Consider the following 6,135-nt stretch of genomic DNA (forward strand, 5'->3'; position numbering starts at 1 on the left):
CTCAATTCTGGATGGCTGTCAGAGAATCGTTTTCCCATTTGCATGGGACACTTAATATATCAATACACCTTTGAAGCTTGAGAAAAGCAGTATGTCTAAACATGGCTACGCTCATTTGTCTCAATTCAACCCGTTTTTGGCAGTTCGGTTTGCTCTGAGTTTTTTTAATTTTATTGATAGCACCTTTATATGGCTGGCAGTATATTCTTACAGTAACACAGCTGTACATGCACTGTCAGCAACCACAGGAGTAAAAGAACGTTCATTTGTGCTATCAGGGATGTCATCAATGATGTCAAAGGTGATGTAATCACTGACGTGTGAAGCTTTGTGCAATGCATGGGGGTTATCGTGGAGTAGCTCAACTGAGTTGGGCGATTTTTTTAAAAAAATGTGGTTTAGGATTGTAACAATATCATGGCCGTAGCACGGAAGCAAAGTGAGTGTACTGCCGGCGTGCCGAAGACAAGCCCATCTGCGCCCGAACTGGTCTTGGAGTCAGGGACCCTGACCATTCAGGGTTAGACTTAAGGATCTTCTCTTTAGATTATCTGAGAGCACTCCAGGCTATTTGTTCAGAATCTTTAAGAACCTCACAAGATCCCTCTAGGAGTGTCCAAACATGCACCCTTGCAACTTCTCTCTTCATTCTCAGGACAATCAGATGTTTGTTACTAAAGATGCTGTTCCCCTGGTAGACAGGTCTAGGAGCAGTGAGGCTCCCTCATCCAGGTCGGGGTCCAATTACAGTTTAGCATTTATAGCCTTAACGTCCAATCACTACCCAGCCATCAGCAACACTTTATTGATTTTGTTACAGATCATGCCACGGATGCCATGTTTCCAGGGTACAAGTCCTAAAAAGAGAAGTGGGGGGACGCTGACATCAAAACAGGAAGTGACGTCATGAAAGGTGGCTTGCACCATCAGACTCATTGCCTCCCCTCGCTCACCCCTTAGATGTGATTGCATCAGAGAAGCCAGCGTGTGAGCAGCGTTCTGAATGAGCTCCGATCTCGCCCCAGAGAGGCCAAAGAGTGAATGTGTGGCTTCATTTGCTCCAGTTATCGAGCTCCCGGTAAAATAAGTGGGGGACGCCTTCCACCTGCGTAGTACCCCGACTTGAGCCCTGCATGTTTCTTATCGAGACTTGGCTCCATGTGTTAGCGGCCCTGCCTCAAGACTACCCTATACTGACGAGGGACAGACCTAATAAACTGGGAGGGGGGATTGCCATCGGGTTTAAAAACATCTATAAGTGTCAACTTCAGGAAATATCCATATCAGCTTGGGAAACCTTCTCATTTGCACAATAACTTACCCCTAAACTCACTATTTCTGGTGCCCTAATGTACCGCCCTCCGGGGAATGCTGGAAACTGGTGTTCCTTATTTCCAGATCTACTAGCCCCTCTTATTCTCAAGTCTGCTAATTTCCCTCTTTTAGGACACTTGAACCTCCATTTAGAGGCTAGTCACTGCAGCCTAGGTCAGACTTTGATTGCGGACCACAAAGCCCTGAACCTGAACCTTATTAACTTAACTCCAACTCATAAAGAAGGCTATCTTTTGAATCCAGTCTGTTCAATTCTACAAACTCTTACTACTGATCCGACGGTGCCTTTATTGTGGTCAGATCATCATGTTATACCCTTGTTCCATGTAGTGAGAAGTGCAGATTACAGAGCAAGATCAGGGCCTGGTCAAGGCTGGATACCTCAGCTCCTAACCACCAACTGAGGAATGCAATGCCCAACCTAGCTCAAGTGGTAGAGGTTGATCAGCCTAGGGTTGAGACGAAGCTGCAGGTCTCCTGGGATCATATTCTGCCTCAGAAGCCTACCTGCTCAGTCAGGACATATGCTCCTGGTCCCTGGTTTATGGAGGCACTTTATGCTGGGAAAAACAGATGTAAGGCTCTAGAGAGAGTCTGGAGGGCTATGTGTGAGGAAGCTTCTACATTTAAATATAAGCAGTCACTGAAAACCAACCACAGGCTCTGCAGAACTGCATGAGACACCTTCTATTCTAATCAAATCACTTCTGCCAAAACTGTCCCAAAATGCTTTTTAGGGTAGTGCAGGAACTCACCAACCCTAAGACTGCTTCACCCCATCCAAGTGTGTCCCAGGACCAGTGCGAAAAACTGGCCGACTTCTTTATAAAAAAAGGTGCAGGACATTAAACATCAAATGAAGGTGGGCTGGCTGTACCTCTGTGCAGCATCAACGCGTCCCACCCTACTACGGGGGTTTCCATCCTCCCAGCCATAACCTTTTCTTCTTTGTCTGATATCTCAGCTACTCAGTAGCTTAACACTTGGGGTACGATAGACCTCCCGCTAACCAAATAATTAGTTCAATCCATACGATCAGATTCCCCCTTAGATCCCCTTCCACCTGCAATGCTTAATAATCTGGATCCTGACATTTTGAGGCTGATGGTGGGGTTCCTCAATTTCTCCTTACAGGCAGGGTTTATTCCTCAGCCGTGGAAACATGCCATAGTTCTCCCCCTCATGAAGAAACCCAATTTTGAACTGTCTAATTGGTCCAATTATAGACCAATCACCATGCTTCCCATTATGTCCAAATTCCTTGAAATGCATGTCGCTAGGTAACTTGCCGCTTTTTGGAGATCCATAAACTGCTCCAAACCTCACTGTCAGGCTTCAGTACTGGCCGCATCTCAGACGGCTCCTGGATGATTGCAAGGCTGCAGCGCTGATTTTACATACCCTCAGCACTGCGTTCGATACTGTGTTGCATGCCACGCTACTGGAGTGACTGGCCCAACTAGGTATACAGGATTTGGCCCTATCTTGGATGGCATCATTCCTGAGCGACAAATCTTTTCAGGTCTCCTCAGCAAATGCCTCCTCCTCATGTCTCCTCCTTAATTCAGGGGTTCCCCAAGGCTCACCCCTAAGTCCAGTCTTATTTAACATCGATGTTCGCCCCTTGGCTGGGTAGATGGAAAGCTTTGGCCTGACTTTGTTTTCATTTGTGGATGACACACAAATTATCTTCTCTTTTTCATCTGTGCAGGCCCATAACTTGGAGGATTTGAACTACTGTTTGACTGAGGTCACCTCATGGATGAGCACAACTCACTGAAACGTAACTGTGATAAAACAGAGGTATTGGTGCTCAGAAACAATCTGTCCCTATACAGCCCTCAACACTGGCCTGAACATCTGGGCGCTCTTTCTGTTCTGGCCCATAAGGTGAAGAACTTGTGCTTCAGGCTAGATCAAAAGTTGTCCATGAAGCCCTAGGTAGCGACGGTGGCAGCTACCTGCTTCGCCGTCCTGAGATGCCTGCTGAAAAGTCTTTGGATTTTTCCATTCTCAGCCCAAAAGACAATTATTCAGGCACTCATCCTCTCTAGATTGGATTATGGCAATGTCCTCTATTTGAGGATGAGCAAAGCCTCCATGAGAAGGATGCAGGTGGTTCAAAACTCAGTGGCTAGGCAGTTTTCTAGACTCCCAAAAAGTGCAACAGTCTCTTCGCTTCAGCTGGAGTTGAACTGGCTCAAGGTGGAAAAAAGGATCCATTTTAAAGTCCAGTGCTTTGTGCACAGAGCTAGATCTGAAGCTGGCCTCTGCTATCTCCTTGAAATGGTGAGACCTTATCAGCCAGCTTGCACCCTATGCTCCGGTGATCTTGTCTAATGCTCAGCCCCTCGAGTCAAGCAGTCACATATGGGAGGCTAGTCTTTTGCCTAACCGGGCCCTAAGTTGTGGAACGATCTTCTGTTATCTTTGCAAAGCTGCACCCCTCTGACCACTTTTTGAAAGTAGTTGAAAACCTGGATGTTTTGAGTCAACAGGCCTGCAATGCACATATTCATCTCCAAGAACCGGGAAACCCTGTGTGGGTAGCTGACATTCATCTCCTAGTGCCGGGAAACCTTGTGTGGGTAGCTGTCACGATATACAAGTTTTCAATAATAATAATAATATCATCTGTGGTATCTTCATCAATGCCAGGCATTCTCCTCTTAGTGTTTTGCCCCCTGCTGCTCAGCTGGAATGACTGAGATGTAATTAGAATGCTGAGGTGTGCCTGATTGAGAGAAGGTCAGTGGAGTGTGTGGGCTGAGCAGCAAGGATGCTGCTCCCAGTGGGGATTCCTTATTATCATCTACTACATGTATCCTAAGACTCTTACCTTGTGAATAAACCCGATCCTATTATAACCTTACGACTGGCTACCCTGCATCTTCATTTACCAAATCAACCCTTCTACTTTTTCCTGGGAATCTGCAACAGTTTGTTATAATATTGTTATGCTATCTTTTTAAAAAATATATATATATCCTCATTGTACAATAGTGTTAGTAAGGAGTTGTTGGGCCCCTACTCTCTTTGTCCTGGTCCTTCACTGCCCCTATTTCACGTACTTTGTCTGGGCAGTTTCCCTATGGGTTAAGAGCAGATGGAATCCCCTTATTTCCATTACTATTTCAATAACTTTCACCGAGGGGGTTGAGCTAGCCATCCTGGCTACTCAAACAGGCTTTCGCCTGGTCTATTATTGCCATCGCATAATCATTGGACATTGAATTAGAGAGCAAACCATTACCAGTAGATTATAGTATTCAAAAGGCTTGAGAGTGTTAGCTAGCTTGATAGTCTTCCCATATCTCCCCAAAATTATACTTTTTACTAGGTACCCTTTTCCTCTCCAGATTATATATTCTTAATATCGAGGCAAGCCACTCTCCATGTAGAGGTGGGACCGGGCTTACCCACTTAATACAGATATCTCTTCGTACCAATAAAATCAATAAGAAGAGCAGATTCTCTTGCTTTCTTGATAGTTTTTCAGAGAAATTAAGACCCACTACCCCGAAAATAACTAGATCAATACTTACAGTCAGGTGTCTTCCTAGTGCCTTGTTTAATGTCTTACCAACTTCGTTTCAGAAACTATCGAGCTGAGGGCACTGCCGAAACATGTGTAGATCATTTGCTTTTTCCTGTCCGCATTTTGGGCAGTTCTTCACTTTAGCCCTGTTGAACTTGGAAAGGCTCTTCGTCGTCCAGTAGGCTCTGTGAGTCGTGAATAAATGATCCCTTTTTAGGGCAGCAGGTGTTACAATAGTCCAACATTTATCCATAGATACTTGCCAGTTTTTTTTTATATCCAACGTCGGCAGTTCTTGCCCCCAGGTTCTCTCCGGAATCTGGAAGTCCTCCTCCCCTGCTGATATGAGGGCCCAGTACCAGTGGGACATTTCTTTATGAAAGGGTTCCTTCTTCCTCATCTCAGTCTCTCGAGTTAGATTTCCCTTTTTGTTTTCTTTCAGTGATTTTGCCCAGCTTGAAAGTTGGTAAAATTTGAATTTTGCTAAAGATGCATTTGTTGTTAATGATAATTGCTCCCAATCTGTTATTTTGTTCTGCGACATTAATTGACCCCACTCCTCTATCCCAGCTGTTTTCAAGGGGAGTGCAAGACTGTCTTTAAGGCAGTCTGGCGTACCTGGTGACTCCCATATTGGGGCTAGCTCGCTGAAATATGGTATATCCAGAGTGTTCCTTGTGTGGTACCATAATTTTGCAGCGGTTTTTAGAGTCTTTAGCTTCACTTTTTTGAAGTATTTCGGATGACCGAATTTATAAAGGAAGTGACTGGTTCCTCTGGTCATTGCTTGGAGATATTGCGGGTAATTATCAAGCGTGTTCAAAAGTGGCCTACTGAATTTAAGTTGGAAGGCTCTGTAATACTCTAGGAGATCAGGACTGGCAATCCCCCCACCTGCTCTTTTCTCCTTCTTAGTTTGCTCCACGCGATTCTAGGTCCTTTCGAAGACCAGATAAAACTTGCAAGTTCCCCCTGGATTTTCTTCATTGTATCTCTCTTAAATTCTAGCGGAATGGCGCTGAAGGCAAAAGTAAATTTGGGGATGATTCACATTTTAACTATATTAGACTTTCCAAGAAGCGTCAGCGGTAGGCCCCCCCATACCTTTAGCAACTTTCTTACTTCCCCTTCAATTCTGTGGATATTTATTTGTGCCACTTTGTCTAGGTCTTTGACAAGATCAATACCTGAATATCTAATTTTCTCCTTGTTATAGGGACTGCTCATTCCAGCTCACGATTTCTGTTTTAGACTGATTAATT

Source organism: Lissotriton vulgaris, chromosome 2_1, assembly GCF_964263255.1.
Source record: "Lissotriton vulgaris chromosome 2_1, aLisVul1.2, whole genome shotgun sequence".
Classification (NCBI taxonomy): domain Eukaryota; kingdom Metazoa; phylum Chordata; class Amphibia; order Caudata; family Salamandridae; genus Lissotriton; species Lissotriton vulgaris.